General features: G+C 37.9%; 1 long non-coding RNA gene across 1 annotated transcript; it reads right to left on the bottom strand.

Annotated features, from left to right (window-relative positions):
• Positions 1-400: 400 nt before the first annotated feature.
• LOC129281397 (uncharacterized) lies at positions 401-14,442 on the bottom strand. The gene is made up of 3 exons (XR_010296525.1): positions 14,260-14,442; positions 7,141-7,295; positions 401-2,413 (listed from the first exon to the last, which is right to left on the bottom strand). It is a non-coding gene; the product is annotated as an uncharacterized LOC129281397 (long non-coding RNA).
• Positions 14,443-18,393: the final 3,951 nt, after the last annotated feature.

Genomic DNA, 18,393 nt, shown 5'->3' with positions numbered 1-18,393 from the left:
TCAGTCGGTCGTTAGTTTTACCTAATTTACACACCATTTGGTCTAGTACGGCCCCACCTTCCTCACCTCGCGCAAATCGGGACTCTAAACACGTAGTGTTGGGGCAAAAAGGACATCCTTTATACAACATTTTAATTTTGTTTTATTATCCCCGCAAATTCGACCATAAACACATAGCTTTCCTAGCGAAATAGATACCCTTTTTTCATTATTTTTGTGTTTTTGACACCCTTATCACGTTACGTACGTAACGTGCCCTATCTTGAAAAAGACATCCTTTTTACGTGTTTTTTTGGTCGCGCATGGTATCCACTCATCAATGTATAAGTTGCCCCCCCGGGGTCGTTCCGCAGTTCATGACCATGCAGCGATCCCCTGGCGTCTTTTTCTTCTTTCCTTTTGTCTTTGACTCCATTTTTATATCCTATGGATCATTTCCACTCAGCTCATTCCACAGAACAATCTTGAATCAAAGTTGAACGTAGTAATTCTTCTCGGCCTTCCGAGTTGTTTTCTATATTTAATTATGCTAGAGGTCATTGTCACACATACAAACGCAATTCGCAAGTGAGTTGAAGACAGCAAGAAAGGTATGCGGTACGGTAGCTCGACAGCAAGCTGAGCCGGAGCGGGCGGCCGGTCGGCACAAAGCAATTCCGCAACCAACTGTGTTTTTTGCAAGAGCCGCGTCACACGCGGATAAATATGTCATAATAACACGTCTGCTACGTTATCGACTGGTGAGAAGATCTCGATCAAATTTCATATTATTCGCCTTGAAATTATTCCTTAAGGGTCTATGGTATCATTCTGAAGGAATTTACATATTTGGAATAATAGTACGGCCATAAATATACTTTTAATCATTTCCTCTTTGCAAGTTCTCCGGCTTGCAGCTACAACTTCAACTGCAGTTTATTCCATTATGACTTGTTTCGCCACGGACACAGTCCCGAACGAAAACAAGGCATTAAAATCGTCTAAAATCGCTACAAAGAAGAACAGTTTTAACAATGTAGGGATATATTATTGACTATATGTCTTTGAATAATTATTACTTCCTTTCAGTATCGTTCACATAAAATCAATAGCGATAAAATAAAGTTTTGACACAAAAGTAAATATGAAGGCGTACGTGCATAGTACACAAAACGGCACTGCCTTGTTTACTACACCGGGACCGAATACCCCCCGGTGACGTCACAGTCAAAGAACACCCGTCTCGGTAGGCATTGGAGGAGCGAACTCAGGGAAAATGGGTAGGGATAAATCGTTCAAATTCACTATTTTGAAAAAAGAAATGGGGGGTCGAATCACCTCTTTGTGTTTGGGAGGTTGTAAGGTTGCTATTAATGTAAATATCTCAATATTTGGAATCGTCTTCTTAATTCAACTTTAACACTTAATCCAATTAGACCAAATGGTATATGGACTAAATGGCTATTGGACAAACTGGTTATAAGATGGAATGGCATTAGACTAAATGAAAGTAGACCATGTGGTGAGTCAACGAACTTGTGGTAGACCAAATGATAGAAGACGAGTTGGCAATTGGACGAATTGGCATTAAACGAATTGCAAATAAACCCAACAGAGCAGGGTGCAGTTGCAGTGTGTCGTAGGTTGGCAAACACCGTGATTTAGTTGCTATCGGATCTTGGTGCAATCACATCGCTTAGTGTGCGCTTTTAATAGAAAGAAAGAAAATATGCTGTTACCAGTGCAACCCCATATATGTATCTGATACATAAAACAATGTGCCTTGTACATCTTCACTATATCAAAATGTATGTGTGTGTGCAAAGTATCATGAGCGTTAATAGGTAGAAAATAGGCAACAAATTTGACTCGCAAGTTTTTTGCGACAGAGACCGAAACCTTCAAGTAGTCTGTAGACTCAGATACATGCATTTTTAAAGCACATTTCAATTTTTTTTTATCTTAACAATATTCATCATGGAAACAGCTGCCAGTATGATATAAGTTAGCACAAAAACACAACAAACAAATAAAGAAACAAAAAACAAAACAAAAATGGTAAAAGATAATAAAGCCACGCCCCTTTCATGCAAATCTCAAGAGAGATTTGGGGAGAGTTTCATGAAGAGTTTTCTAAGTGATGTTCACTGATTTACTCTTCAGCCAATCAGAAGTGAGGATTCCCAGTAGTAGCTTATAACATTTGTTAATGAAAATCGTTGACAAAAATGTTCATGAAATTTATGAAAATCCCCAGGTTTCTATTTTCATCAAAAATTAAACCATTTCATCCAAAAGAGAAAATTCAATCTTACCGTGACAAACATTGTTGATGCAATCAAGGTATTTGTTGCCTTTGTCATCGTACATGTACTGTCCCGATGCTCTGACTATCTTCAAAGGATCTTCCTTAAACCACAGCTTACACGGTGACCTAATATAATTCAAAGAGATGATCAAGAAAACATCCATTTAAATTCAATTCAACTCAAGTTATTCAGCAAGCCGAAAGTTATAGAAGAGAGGGGGAGGAGAGGGGGTACATGACTTGTAAAAAGAACAAGAAGAATGTCCTTTTAACCAAGTCTTACCCTATCCCTTGCGTAAAACAGGGATGGTCACATTATCATGACACAAACAAATTAACAAACCTCTTAATATCAAATTTTTCCACAAATTACAACATTAGATGAATGAGTTGACAGTACTGTGTAACTTTCCCTGTCTCCCTTGCAACATATAGGTGGAATGACAAGATTGGCAAATGGTTAAACTCTTTTTATTTTGCTAACTACAGAGACTTCATCTAGGAAAGATTTTACAAAAACGAGTTGAGCGCCTCTGGCAGTCTCGCCTGCATTACGCGATGCAAAATACATGTAGCAGCAGTGCTGACTTTGAAACCAACTAAAAAAAAAATTATAAACAAAAAACATCATACATATAACAATATAATACTACAGTACGTACTAAGTTCATTGACCCTCAATGACATCTGACCTTGATCATGTGACCTAAGACTTGTGCAAGATGATCAGTGATACTTTATTACCCCTATGTCCAAGTTTTATGAACTACATGTAGATCCATAAACTTTCATAGTTACGATGGTAATTCAACAAATACCCCCAACATGGCCAAATTTCATTGACCGGCTTAAATGACCTTTGACCTTGGTCGTGTGATCTGAAACTCACAAGGGATGTTCAGTGATGCTTGATTACTCTGATGTCCAAGTTTCATGAACTAGGTCGATATACTTTGTATGTTATGATAAGATGACATTTCAAAAACTTAACCCTAGGTTAAGATTTCGATGTTGATTCTCCCAAAATGGTAGTTAATTGACCCAAAGTTCTAAACGACCTTTGACCTTCATCATGTGACCTGAAACTCAGGCAAGATGTTCAGCAATACTTGATTACCCTTATGTTTAAGTTTCATATACTTTCTAAGTTATGATGTCATTTAAAAAACTTACATATTTTCTACCAGAGTCAATTGGCACATATTTTTTTATTAATACATACGAACACTTTGTAGTAATTTTACTGGATTCTGTCTGAACTCATTTTGAGATAGTTTCCACAACTGGCATTCACCTAGATCAAAAATTTGGACAGTCACTTTGGGTATCACACCATCCAAAGAGTCAATGCCTCACTACTACCCCCTCCACAATAATAAAAGTTTGGTTCTCCCCCTTTCTCTCTCTCTCTCTCTTGGGCCATCTCCCTCCGTCTCTCTCTCTATATATATATACACTACTCAAAAAAAGTTAAGGACCACTTTTTAATGTGTGTATACAATTTTCAAACCGGGTGTTGTATTTCTAGAAATACCCGAATATGGCTGTCTTGAATCTCCTCAAACACCCTGTAACAATTTCACACATGGGTGGTTTCAGTTGTTGCATGATGTCTCTCGCATTATTGCATATCCTGAAAAGTGGGCCCATTGTGAAGTGGTACAAATGTGGATTCAAATGCATTTTCTGTCTTTAGTCTCTACAATCATGAACCTATGAAAGCTGGACATTCATCGGTTAGTTAATGAATTCACTAACATCTGACTGTCATTGTCATGTGAATAACATTCTCTTCATATTTATCTCCTGTGATACCATCATGGTCGCCGTCAATTAAACCATGAGTTACAGAAGCTTTCGGTGATTAGACATTTAACATTAGACAAATTGTATGCGCAGAAGGTAATAAATTACCTGAATTCTCGGAAATTAATGTGCAGTTCTGGTTTACAAATGGTTATCTTAGTTCCATGGTTTTTATTTGGAAAAATGTATGAATATTTCAAGATAGAGGCTAAAATGAAATTGATTGATTGTAATTTATAATCAAATTTTAAAGATTTCCTCATAATATTCCAGAGAAACATGGTGGGTTTCTTGTAGGGGTCGTCCCCCTCTCGTTGTTAGAAAAGTCATTATGAGTGTGCAGAAGCGTGCAAATCGATAATAATAAATTTGATATCACAAAAATCGTCTGCTTCTCAATTTGCTGTTCCAAATCTGAAACATCTTAATTGAAAGGTATAATCTGCTACAAGACATCAGCCAACAAACGGCAAAAAGAGCAAATCATTCCTTTGTGAAGATCAGATTCGCCTTGGTAGTCGCTATTGTCAAAGCACCTGTATGTTATCATTAATATGCACATAATCAGGAGACGGCGACTATGATTGCATCAAAAGAATGATCGCGTTAATCGTCCATTTCTTATAGGTCCATGCTACAATCAACAAATTGCTGACAACAGCAATGCCAAGATACAGCTGTCCAGGATGCCATCAAACACAATGAAATCAATTTCACACATGCAGTTCTTTCATGTCTCTTGCATCATTGCAATGTGCCCGTACAAAAGTGGCTTCCAAAGCATTTTCTGTCTTTAGTCTCTACAATCAACAACTTGCTGACAATAGCAATGCCAAGATACAGCTGTCCAGAATGCCATCAAACACAATGACATCAATCGCTGATGTGGTTTACGGTACACCATGTGAAGTGTTGTAGAAACAGTGGATAGGAGAAGAGAAGAAATGGATAGGCGAGAAAGTGGAGATTAGAGAGTAGAGTATTCTTTCTTGAAAGTAGTCCTGAAAAGGACTGTAAACCAGGAAAGATTGATGAGTTGAGAACAGCTTGAGTGGTAGAGCTAGTGCGGAGATGCTGGCTTGAGTCGGCGAGTAGAGATGATGAGTAGTAGAGAGACTCGACGTTTCGGGCAGGTTGACTGTCCGTCTTCAGGAGAGACTACTTTCAAGAAAGAATACTCTACTCTCTAATCTCCACTTTCTCGCCTATCCATTTCTTCTCTTCTCCTATCCACTGTTTCTACAACACTTCACATGGTGTACCGTAAACCACATCAGCGATTGTACATACCACCATGCAAACCTTCAAACAACATCTGACAATGACATCAATTCACACATGCAGTTCTTTCATGATGTCTCTGGCATCATTGCAGTGGGCCATAAGACAAGTGTCTTCCAAAGCATTTTCCGTCTTTAGTCTGTACAATCAACAACTTGCCTACAACAGCAATGCCAAGACACCACCTAAGTGAAACAGATGTAGCCAGAGCCCTAGGGATGCTGGAAGCTGGCCTCAGTCAGCGAAGAGTAGCCAGAATGATGGGCGTGTCACACAGTGTCATTAGCAGAGCAAATCAAAGACACCGAGAGACAGGGCTATACTCCGAGAGACCCCGCAGTGGCCGACCAGTTTCGACAACCCCTAGAGATGATCGCTACTTGACGAATCTCAGCCTCCGCAACCGCTTTCACAGTGCACGCCGCCTCAACAATGACTTCGCTGCAGCAACTGGAGTGATTGTTTCCACTCAAACAATCCGTAACCGACTTCACAGAGCCAATATGCATGCCAGACGGCCAGCTCAGTGTGTCCCACTCACCCCTGCTCACAGAAGAATTCGTCTCAACTGGGCCCGGGAGCATGTCAGATGGACCAGACAGCAATGGCGTAGAGTTCTGTTCACAGATGAGAGCAGATTTTCCCTTGACCACAATGATGGACGTTCGAGAGTCTGGAGGCGACCAGGAGAGAGATTTGCAGACCCCTGTATTGCAGAAGATGACCGTTATGGGGGAGGCAGCGTCATGGTGTGGGGAGGCATCACCTACGCCAACCGTACTCGTCTCTACGTGGTCCCAGGGGGAGCAATGACAGGAGTGAGGTACAGGGATGAGGTCCTTGAACCTATAGTGGTGCCATTTGCAGAAAATGTGGGACAAAGCTAGGGTGGTGACCGAGTTCCTTGAGGGCCAGGGGATTGAGCGTATGGAGTGGCCAGCGAGGTCCCCGGACTTAAACCCGATAGAGCACGTCTGGGACATGATGGGGAGGAGTCTCGAGCAGCTCGAAGCCCATCCACTTGGACTGCAGCAGCTGGGTGTGGCTCTGGAGGCTGCATGGGATGCACTGGACGTCAGAGACATCAATCGCCTCATCAGCTCCATGAGACAGCGCTGTGAAGCCGTTATTGCTGCAGGAGGTGGTCACACTCGTTACTGAACTGCCTGAAAGACACTCAGACATTCGTTTTTACCACTTCATGTCGGTAGCTGATACCCCTCGGGGCCCACTTTTCAGGATGTGCAGTGATGCGAGAGACATTGTGCAACAACTGAAACCACCCATGCGTGAAATTGATTACAGCGTGTTTAAGGACATTTAGGACAGTTGTACTGAGGTATTTCCAGAAATAAAACACCTTGTATAAAATCTTTATGTACGTTTTAAAAAGTGGTCCTTAACTTTTTTTGAGTAGTGTATATCTTCTTTCTATCTCCCCTCTCTCGATGTATTATTTCCTTTCTTTTCATGGCATTCTTCCTTTCCACCTCTCTCTTCACTCTTTCTCTGTTCCTTACAAGTGAGACTAGGAGATCTTCTGCGTTATTCCTACATGTATTCTTCATTTTTTAACCTTTCAAGTTGTAATTGTACATATGTAGCTCGCCTAATTTTTCTTTTAATTTTTTAATAATGTTATCAATATAGATAATACCTTGTAATAACCGCCAACCTCTTAGAACCCTATTTCTGTTTGCTGCCTATTTCCTTTAGGAAAGAATAGGAAGTATGAAGAGAAGGAATAGGTTTTGTTCTCAACTTACCCAATATATTTTTTACGGAGTTTGATGGCGTCTTTCCTATCCATTGTTGTGTTTAAGTCCTTTCACTCCTTTAAATTATAATAATCTCTCTGTCATTCCAAATCTTGATACAAGATTGCAGAATTCCTCAGGAATACATTAGGTCTGTCAGCAACCTGTCACATAAAAACCATATTTTAAGTAAAAAGTTATTAAAAAACCACAAATCTACAATTACCACATAAAGTCTCTGCTGTAAATTTCATGGCTTAGGACACTAATTTTATATATAAAGGGTTTCTTGCTGTTATCTCTTTAATACAAAACCACCATATACATGCTGTATCCAGATCTCAGAATCTCAGAAAGGGTAATCCAGACATCGCTTAGAAGCACTATCGTCTAGATGAGCACTATCGTCTAGATATGATTTGACAAGTTACCAATTCTGTTTTTTCTTCTCTTGATCTAGAGGGCAAATGGTACAAAGTACTGAAGTTCCATGTATTCCAAAGTATCTGGTTTAACTGTGTACACTATATCTCAAAAATTCTCACTGTCCAAGTGCTAGTTTGAACAAGGCAAACGCCAAGCGTTGTCTCGCCTGCATATTGCAGTCATGAAGAGACTGCATGTCAAATCTGAAGGGTAACATTTAAGAAACTTTGACAGCTTTTCTATTGAACCATTGGCAAATTTGTGTGAATATTATAAATGGTGCCAAGAACTATAGCTCATTAAATAAATAACAACAGTTTTTAAAGAATAAACAAGTAAAATACAAAATCTGGTTCAGGTATAGAGAGTACTGAATTCTGAAGTAAAATGTTAGTGTTAAAAAGTATAAAATTATAAAGTTCATGTCACTAGAGGAACAAAGTAGTGTAAAAGTTCATTGACCTTTGACCTTAATTAAATTCAACTCACATTCGAACCTGACCTGCACCTTCAAGAGATGGACCTCTGTTACGAGTTTGGGGATCCCACCTCGAAGCTATAGAAAGTTATTGTGTGTACAAAATAGCACAGTGCCAGTCATGGAAAGTTCATTGACCTTTGACCTTAATCAAATTCAACTCACATTTGAACTTGACCTGCACCTTCAAGAGATGGACCTCTTGTATGAATTTGGCAATCCTACCTCGAAAATATAAAAAGTTATTATGTGTACAACACAGCACAGTGCCAGTCATGGAAAGTTCATTGACCTTTGACCTTATTCACATTCGACTAATATTCGAACTTGACCTGTGCCTTCAGGAGATGGACCTCTGGTATGAATTTGGTGATCCCACCTCGAAGCTATAGAAAGTTATTGGGTGTACAACACAATTGTTGACGACGACGACGACGCCGGAAATAGTGATACCTACATGTATGTCTCGCTCCGCTACGCAGGCGAGACAAAACCAAACAATTTATAGATAAGGGTTCACAAAATACGGTCAGATAACCTTGCAATACTATAAGTACACAATAGGCTCCAGAAGAGTAGAGGACTAGATATTCAACAAACAAAAGAACTTTGACAGAAATGATGAACAATCTTCAAAATACACATTCCAATTTGCATTTCATGCATGCCTATCATGCATGCCTATCAATTTGCAATCTTGCAAAAAAAAACTTGCAGCGATATTGAATTCATTATGCTGATAATATTGTCTAAATCATGTTATCATAAAGATAAGTATACACTCCCTTTTAATACACACACTTCAATTTCAATGATTTGCTTGGCTGAGAGCAGCTCTATCACAATGAATATATTGCCAGGGTGTAAGGGTCAGAAATAAGAGGGATTACAAGTCGATTCTTGTTGATTTTTATCAACAATGTACCTATAGGCCAGGGCTCCACACTAACCCTTTTTTTCTACTGGTCCAACCTATTCATTCAGACCAGTCAGTAGATACCCAGTTTTTCAATTTTTTACTGGTCCGAACCTAAAACTTACTGGTCCCCCAAAATAAAGGAAATCATAAAGACTTGGTTTTTTTTTGCTGTCTTTTATTGCCCCCCCCCCAATAGTAATAAACGGTAAACACATACACACACGCAACATTATTCATGAGAACCATTTTTCAATTTTAGAAAACCATTTTAAGGTGCCAAAGCAATTTTAATTATTTACTAAAGAGGAGAAAATATCCTAACATAACATAACATACAAAATTTATAGAGCGCTTTATACAAAAGTTTCAAAGCGCTAAGAAAGAAGGGGGAAAATACAAGAAAAAGAACAACAAAGGAACTGAAAGTGAAAACAAAATTACGAAAAATTAATCACACGTACAAATAAAGAGATAATCGGTGAATACACATCTTAAATATAACGGGTCGATAATCATGTATGTAAATCTAAATAATCCTAATAACTAAGCTTACAATCCGACTTAAAAAATCTGAACACAATATGATAATGCCAATTAACTAAGGGGGATAATTTCATACAGAACAAAAGAAGCGAAAATAGGCAAGTGAAACTTATTAAAAGAGGTGGGTTTTAAGGAGGGACTTAAACAGTTCTATATTAGTTTGATATAAATTTTTACTGGTCATGTCAGACCAGTATATCTGGCTATTTCTGAAAATACTTTCCCGACAGTATATTAATTGAAGATGTCTAGACATTCAATTACTGAGTATAAAGCAGTAACATCTGACTCGAAACTTATTTTCCTACATTAGGTCTCATTACTTATTAAAGGACAAGTCCACCCCGACAAAAAGTTGATTTGAATAAAAAGAGAAAAATCCAACAATCATAACACTGAAAATTTCATCAAAATCGGATGTAAAATAAGAAAGTTGTGACATTTTAAAGTTTCGCTTAATTTCACACAACAGTTATATATGCACATCCTGGCCAGTATGCAAATGAGGGGACTGATGACATCACGCACTCACTATTTCTTTTGTATTTTATTATCTGAAATATGATATATTCTGATTTTCTCCCCCATGTCATTTGAAATCGAGCTTTATTCCTCCCTGAACTTGTGGAATTAACATTGTTCAACATTATGTAGTTAAGTCAAGTTTTACATTATTGTCAATTCTGTATAAATTGATATATTGTACAATTCAAACAATAAAAAACAAAACAAATAGTGAGTGATGGACATCATAGACTCTCGCATTTGCATATCACTGAGTTGTGCATATAACTGTTTTGAGAAAAATATGCGAAACTTTAAAATGTCATAACTTTCTTACTTTACATCCGATTTTGATGAAGTTTTCAGCGTTATGCTCGTTAGATTATTCTCTATTCATTCAAATCAACATTTTTCTGGGGTGGACTTGACCTTTAAAGATAAATGCCAGCTCCATGTAATGTAATGATCTGAAAATATGAATCTGAAAGTCCAACAACATGACCACCCAAATGTATGTCTAACAAAAAATGTACCCATCGTTTCTGGCAGAAAATGTGTATTGCAAAGGAGTAAGCAAAATAAGCATGACATTCAATTCAATTTGTTTATTCATTCAAATTTCAAATTCAAATAGGTAAAAAATAGATATACAATGTGAACAATTAAGAATGCATCAAATAATACAAAATAACATTTTTATTTAAAAAAAAGAGAAAACATTGTCTTGATTAAATATTATTATTGAATGAAAGAGAACTTGAGAAAAAGCAAATGTACATGTATGTCTTATTTCAATAGGTTCTCATAAAGAAATTATAATCTATTCCAGCCCAATGTCGGATCTTTTTCCAAGCAAAATGTCTGGTTGAATATCAGCCCACTGATATTGCACAACTGCTTTCCATGCCAAAAGCCAAGATATGGTAACATAAATATCAGCAAATTTTTGTCATAATTTAGAAAAAAACATGAGCACTCTAGCATTTTTTAGTTTGATAACATTTTGTAAAAAGATACAAAATAATGATTGTCATGTTACAAGTCAGGAAATGGTTATCCACACTTTGAATACATGCAGTGCCAGGTATCTTGGAGTAAAGAGATTTTTGCTCTCTAATATCAAATTCATCAGTGATATTGAATTGAACTGGATTAAATTGAAAACTTCATTATCCCTTAAAAGGAAGTTTGCCTTTACATGTAGTTTCACTGGTGCATAACAAATACAATATTAATGACATTAAATTAGCAAATATATACAAATATGAATCGCGCGATTTGCATGCTGTCGCCAAGCGAAAGACAATGAAATCAAGATGGCGACGTAAACACGGTGGCAAGTTTTCCCGTCTTTTCATTACGGTACATTTTTCTCGTTTTTTAAATGAATTCTTGTATAAAAATGAAATCAATATTGTAGAAATTTCGGATATGAAGTTGTATCCCATGTACATGATTTAGGGCTAGATCTTTTAGAAGGAAAGTAGAAATCTTGGGGGCGAAAGTTTCAAGTTTTTTGGCGGTGTGTGTAGATGTATGGGAAGCAATTCCAGGCTCCGTTGAGAGTAAGCATACGTTAGTAAATGATTCTTACTCTCTAGGAGCCTCCTGGCTAAGGCAGAAGTGGTTTCACAGCATGTGCTACCCACTATTAGAATTCCACTGCCAAAGGCACTCTTGGTGTGAGGTTAATATACTTTATAAAATAGGTCTATTATTTCAAGCATCCCGATTCGCCAATACGCGTCAAATGACATCCAACTTTTGTGCATGCACGGCAGTGCAAAAGGTGCACAACGAAAATTGACATTGCACGCTCAAGCAGAACAGTGCGGAAGAAGTCCCGGGAGAAGTCCAACAAAACTGTACTGTAACTTTTTAAGAATTTGTTTCTGCGTTGCTATTTTATAAAACAAATAATGCACTTGCTCTGTCGTGTGTAAAAGTAAATGCAGAGAAAGCTCGGTTTCTTCTAACCCAGGGAGCCAGGGGCTTACCGTGTATTTGACCATACTCACGGGACTAGGGTGATTTATGGTCTAAATATTTCTCCAAATGAATTGTGAAAACAGAAAGTATACAATTACCACGATTATATGGATGAAGGTCTAACGAGTGGCAGTTTCCTGACATCTGGGCACAGACTGGAACCTCAAAAAAACGAAAAGTTCTCTCCTTCTACCCCAGTCTCGATCGGCCATTTTGTTACGATTTTTAACAAAAATGGCCGATCGAGACGGGGGGAAAGGAGAGAACTTTTCGTTTTTTTTGAGGTTCCAGTCTGTGCCCAGATGTCAGGAAACTGCCACTCGTTAGACCTTCATCCATATAATCGTGGTAATTGTATACTTTCTGTTTTCACAATTCATTTGGAGAAATATTTAGACCATAAATCACCCTAGTCCCGTGAGTATGGTCAAATACACGGTAAGCCCCTGGGCTCCCGCCCGCTGCGGGAGCTCCCTGGGTTAGGTTTCTTCAGATGGTGCACACTGGGCACTCGCCGCAAGCGGCTCGTGCACAGTGCGGCACCTATCTAAAGAAACCTCGCGTGCTCTGCATTTCCACTAACGCACTCGGCTGCATGCATTATTTGTATAATATATTTGACTGGTCCCCCCGAGGAATCATGGCTCAGTCTAGACAGCTGGCAGCCGTCTGTTTCCGAGGAGTTTTTTAACTTTTTTTTTTTTTAATTTCTCCTCGTACACAGACGGCTCGCTAGCGTGCAGCCACCATTAGGGGACTTGCAATGCAAAATCCCCCCGTCGGGGCTCTTCAATTTTTGTCTTTAATGAATAAAAATTTTGAAAATTAAAGCGACCAAAATGCAAATTGATATTCCCTCTTGTCATTAATTGCCAAAAAACGGAGAAAAATCAAGTTAAAAGGAACAAAAACAGTGACTTACCTCGGCTGTCGCGCAAATTCACTTCCCCGTTTTATCCGATCTTAAGTACATAAACATATTGCCATTGAGTCCCCTGTACAGATCGCGCTAGAACTTCGGTCTCTGTATTTGGTGAGTGAAGCCAACGGAGTTCAGCTGAACAACCAACATAACAGAGACCGAAGCTTTTGGTCTAGGCTCAGTCTAGACCAAAAGCTTCCGTCTCTGTATTTTGGTTGTTCCGCTGAACTACGTTGGCTCCACTCACCATACATAGACTGAAGGGGATGGGGCCCCCTACCTACAGCCAACGTATAGTGAACTAGCGTTTTATAGATCGCGATTTAAAACTGTTTTTTAAGCAAAATTGAAAGTTTCATGGTTTCCATTATCAGGGAAATATAAATAAATTAAGTAATTGCATACCTTGGGCCGGAGTTATTGAAAAAAATCCTCTGGATGATTGAGAAATCTGTCATCTAAGACATCTTGAATGACGTCATTATCGTTATTAACTTAATGTATCGAATCGATATATCGCGATTATAACTAGTACTAGTACTAGTATAACTAGTATCGTTTATCTTCGGTTTCGATCGCATATGGAGCAGATCGTATAATATCGAAAGCAATATCGATATCACATTTGTGATTGTTGACGTTCGTTTGTAAATATTTTATAGTTTGGCTGCCATTTTGACCATTTTTATCGTGTTCAACCCAATTAAACATCGGTAAAGTATATTTTTCATGCCTTTTTCATCTATATCGTTTAAAGTATTTAAATATTAAAATATTAAATTTTAAAACTAAAGTTTGTTGTTTATACATCCTTAGATTGTAAATTCGATGTGTAAAATTACATCAAACTTTGGACTGTGAATTGACAAAAGGGAGGGAATGAGAACACATGCGAGCCCACACGTACACCCTACCGTCGGTAAATGGGGATTACAGTAAAATGTCAGAAATTGTTGAATAAATCCCCAGAAACGACGGTTATTCCTCATTTCCTGTCTAGGCTCAGTCATGCTTCATGAATTTGATTAACTGACATGACTGAGTGACTGATGATGGATTAAAGAATCAATGTAGGCTCTAGATAAACTGCAAATTTTCCTTTTTTCAAATGATCTAGGTACAAATTGAGGAATGTGAATCTCCAGTTGCAGTGCACGAGTCTAATTTGTAACTGTAGCCGGGCCGGTTCCACAATCATGACAATCTTGAGGCCGGGCCTGGGCTCCGCTACGCCTGCCTACGGATGCCCCAAGCTTAAGGCGGAGCTCTTCCCTGCCTGGCCGCTGGCGCCACATTAGTTTCGCCTAGTTAAAAAAAAACCCTCTATTTTCGACATTCAAAGCTTACCTTTAGAATCCAATCGAACTTACTGTCACAGCCACAGAGATCACAGTCTAACACAGCATTTAAATTGATATTTAATCTTTAAGGCCTAGATCTACCTCAAAGGATAAAGATGTAGCTGTGGCGAATCATCGCGATTACACAATTTGGAAACCTCGACCTCGCGGCCGCGGGTCTTGCGCACTGCACTTACCGTGGTATATGCGTACTGCGTGACGGTACCGGTAATGCATGCTGTGCGAAACAAAATGATTGTTTACGTTATCAGCTGCTTGTCATGTGATGGACCGACCATGTACCAAGCACACACACACACACATACGATCTAATTACAGTCATGCGCCACAGTACAACGGAGCGAGGGGGGGGGGGGGGGGAGATCCATCGGTCCGACCCAAAGGTCCGACCCCTTCGATTTTTCTGGTGAAACTTCGATCATGTCTGTATTCTATAACACTTTGCAATATGTTATTCGAATTATTCTTCAGAGAAATATAAAAAAAGGAAAGGAAATAGAAAATTAAAGCCAAAATGTTATCCAAATAAATAATAGTTATAATAAGGACAAGTCCACCCAAACAAAAACAATTGGCTTGAATAAAAAGAGAAAAATCTTCAAACAAGCACAACTAAATTTCATCAAAATCGGATGTAAGAAAGAAAGTTATGCAGTTTTGCTTATCACGTAATTCACATCGGGTCAGTATGCAAATGAGGATCGAGACTGATTACATCGATCGTCCACTCACTTTTTTTTATTTCATATAATTATGAATATTCTAATTTTCTCCTCGTCATGTCAGAGAGAGAAGGGGACTGGGTATAGCGCGGGGTAGACGAGGTTTATAGGTAAACCTGTGTGTCGGTGTAACTATATAGATGCGGATTCTGAGCTGGTTGAAAAATGATATCTGTTATACGCAAGCGCAGGGCTGTTGGACTGTTGTCTGTCGGGAAAATGACAAACTGTCGGGAACCGGGAACCCAGTGTCATATTTCCCGGAGGGCCACTTAATTACATTGACGAGTGGATCGAGTGGATATATACCATGCGCGACCAAAAAAAAAAACACGTAAAAAGGATGTCTTTTTCAAGATAGGGCACGTTACGTACGTAACATAATAAGGGTGTCAGAAACACTAAAATAATGAAAAAAGTGAATCTATTTCGCTAGGAAAACTACTTGTTTAGTGTCAAATTTGCGAGGGTAAAGGGGAGTAAAAAGACTAAAATGATGAAGGATGTACTTTTTGCACGTAGTCAGCACTACATGTTTATAGAGTCCGATTTGCGCGAGGTGTGGCCGTGTGGGAGGTAGGGCCAGCGGCGTAACAGGGGTCGGTGGCCGGGGGGGCAAGAGCCAAAAATTTCCCGGTCATATCATGGAACAGGCAATGGCGTCATAAGGCAAAAATTTTGAGGGGGCGATATGGCGTATCGGGCAAATATATATATATTTAGCCTGAATACTGACCTAGTTCTTTTCTCTTCTCTACTAGGTATTATTATGTATTTTACATAGTTTGATTGAAGCTTCGATATGTCCTTTCTTCTATTCTTTCTATTTCTTTTATTTCTTCCTATTCTCCTCTTCTTGTTGTTATTGTCGTCACGTTTATGCTGTTGTTCTTCTCCTTATTTATTTCCCTTCGTTATCAGTTTCTTCCGTCTCCTTCTACTCCTCTCTTCATCTGTTCCTCCTCTTCCTTCTCCTTCTTTTCTTCTTCTTCTTCGTTATATTCTTGTATATATCTTATTTATTGTCTACATATCTTATTTATTGGTAATAGTAAATTCTGATTTTTTTTTCTTCATTTTTAATATGTAAATAGTATAATTTTAACATTTTATTATCTTAATTCTGTATATTGAGGACCCCACTGGAAAGCTTTCGAGCTTTCGTGGGTCATCCTGTGCAAGCCTGTTGTTTTAATATGTTATGGTGACTTTTCAAGATTCATTCATTCAAGATAATTTATTGTCATGTATAAAAATACACAAAATTCACTTTCGGGCATAGTTACAAACATGAATACGATAAACAATGACATAAATAATACATTAAACAAACAATCATAACTTTTAAAATATGTATTGCACAATTGTACGAGAAGAAAAGAGAGAGAAGGTAAGGGGGAGAATGAGATCATAGAGGATAGATGAGAAAAAATAGAAGATAATAAAAGAAGAGAAGTTAGAGAGAAATAGGACAATGCAATTGTGCAACCTACTTGCACAGTACCAGTCACACATCTCAACACCCGTGTACCCGTCCTACCAGAGAACGATAGATTATCTAATGCTCTCTGACCGAAACAGGCAAACAGGTGCCGAGGACGTACGACTGGCACTGTACCTCCACCCAGCAACCCCCACACCAGAGTACCCTTCTGTCGCGACCGCAATCACCATACAACAACTACCCAGTGTTCAAAAGAACCACGCACATTTCCTCACATTCTACACACAACCCCCCCCCCCCCATGTACACTCCTCTACAAATATGTCAATCATACGCTCAGACAGTACACCGTACATCCACTCAAACATAAGTCAATATAAAATCAATCAATCAATCAATCAATCATTTTAATGTCATCTAAACAAAAAAAATGCGTTTTCTGATTTTTCTTTAATATGGCAAATTCGGTAGATACACCTCAATTCAATTAACGATGATGACTTTCTTGACCTGTTTAGACCACCATTAGTAGAAGGTGAATCAAACATAAATCCCTATGTTACTTCCTTTGAAAATCATGTTACAGACAAATTTAATTCATCGTCACAAGAGTTGAATTATGATTTTGACACTGATAACCAATTTCAAAGTCCATGTTCTGAATACGTCACCCACAACCAGTTTAATAATGTTGTTAAGGAATTTGATAACTCCTCTTTTTCTCTTATACACCTTAATATTAGGAGCATTAATAAACACTTTGATGAATTACGGTTACTTTTGAATAATCCCACCATGCAAACATTTTCAGTAGTAGGTTTAACCGAAACATGGCTTTCTCATGATTCAAGCCTTCCATTCGCTCTCGATGGATATGATCTTTTAGTTAACAACAGACAAAATAGGATGGGTGGGGGCGTTGCGTTATATGTTTCACAATCCTATGATTATGTAGTTCGAGACGAACTTAACAGCATGACTGATACAATTGAATCTCTTTTTATTGAAATTACTATCCCTAACAGCAAAAACATTATCATAGGTGTTATATACAGGCCTCCGAGTTCGAATATTAAATCATTTTTAGATCATCTCTCAGACTTAGTTAAAAATCCAATTTTTGATAATAAAAATTGCTTTATAATGGGCGATTTTAATATTGATTTATTAAAACAAAATAATGTCACACAAGATTTTTTGGAAACATTTTTATCCGCTTCTTACTTACCTTTAATATCTAAACCCACACGCATAGTCAATGAATCCGCTTCTCTTATTGATAATATTTTCTGTAACGTTCTTCCCCCACCCGATTCCTTCATATTACTCTCTGATATCACTGATCACTTCCCTGTCTGACTAATTTCTCTTTAAAAGACAGATTCAATAACATATATAGCCGTCCATTAAAACGAAGAATAACACACGAAAATATAGCTCGTCTGGGTGCTAGTTTAGACGATGTTGATTGGTCTTGTGTCTTTGATAATAATGACGTAAACTTGTCCTTTGAAAATTTTATGAACATTTTTAATTTACACTTTGACACTCATATTCCAAAACTTAGAGATAAGACATCTAACTATAAAAAATCACCGAAGCTCCCATGGATTTCCAAATCGCTCTTGCGTTCGATAAATAGGAAGAATAATTTGTATTATAAACATAAAATGAAACGCTCTGAGCAATCCAAACTTAAATATACTTCTTACAAAAATACATTGACAAAAATTATACGTTTAGAAAAGAAAATATATTTTACTAACCAGTTACAACTTTACAAGCGTGATATGCAAAATACTTGGAAAGTTTTAAAACAAGCAATGAATATATCAAATAACAAATCTAATATTACAAAAATTAGATCTGGCGATGTTATTTTTGAAGATTCCCACCAAATTTGTAGTATCCTGAATAATCACTTTTCTTCAATTGGGGAAAATCTTGCAAGTAA

Source organism: Lytechinus pictus, chromosome 18 (assembly GCF_037042905.1).
Source record: "Lytechinus pictus isolate F3 Inbred chromosome 18, Lp3.0, whole genome shotgun sequence".
Classification (NCBI taxonomy): Eukaryota; Metazoa; Echinodermata; class Echinoidea; order Temnopleuroida; family Toxopneustidae; genus Lytechinus; species Lytechinus pictus.
This window is presented reverse-complemented; position numbering and strand designations above follow the sequence as displayed.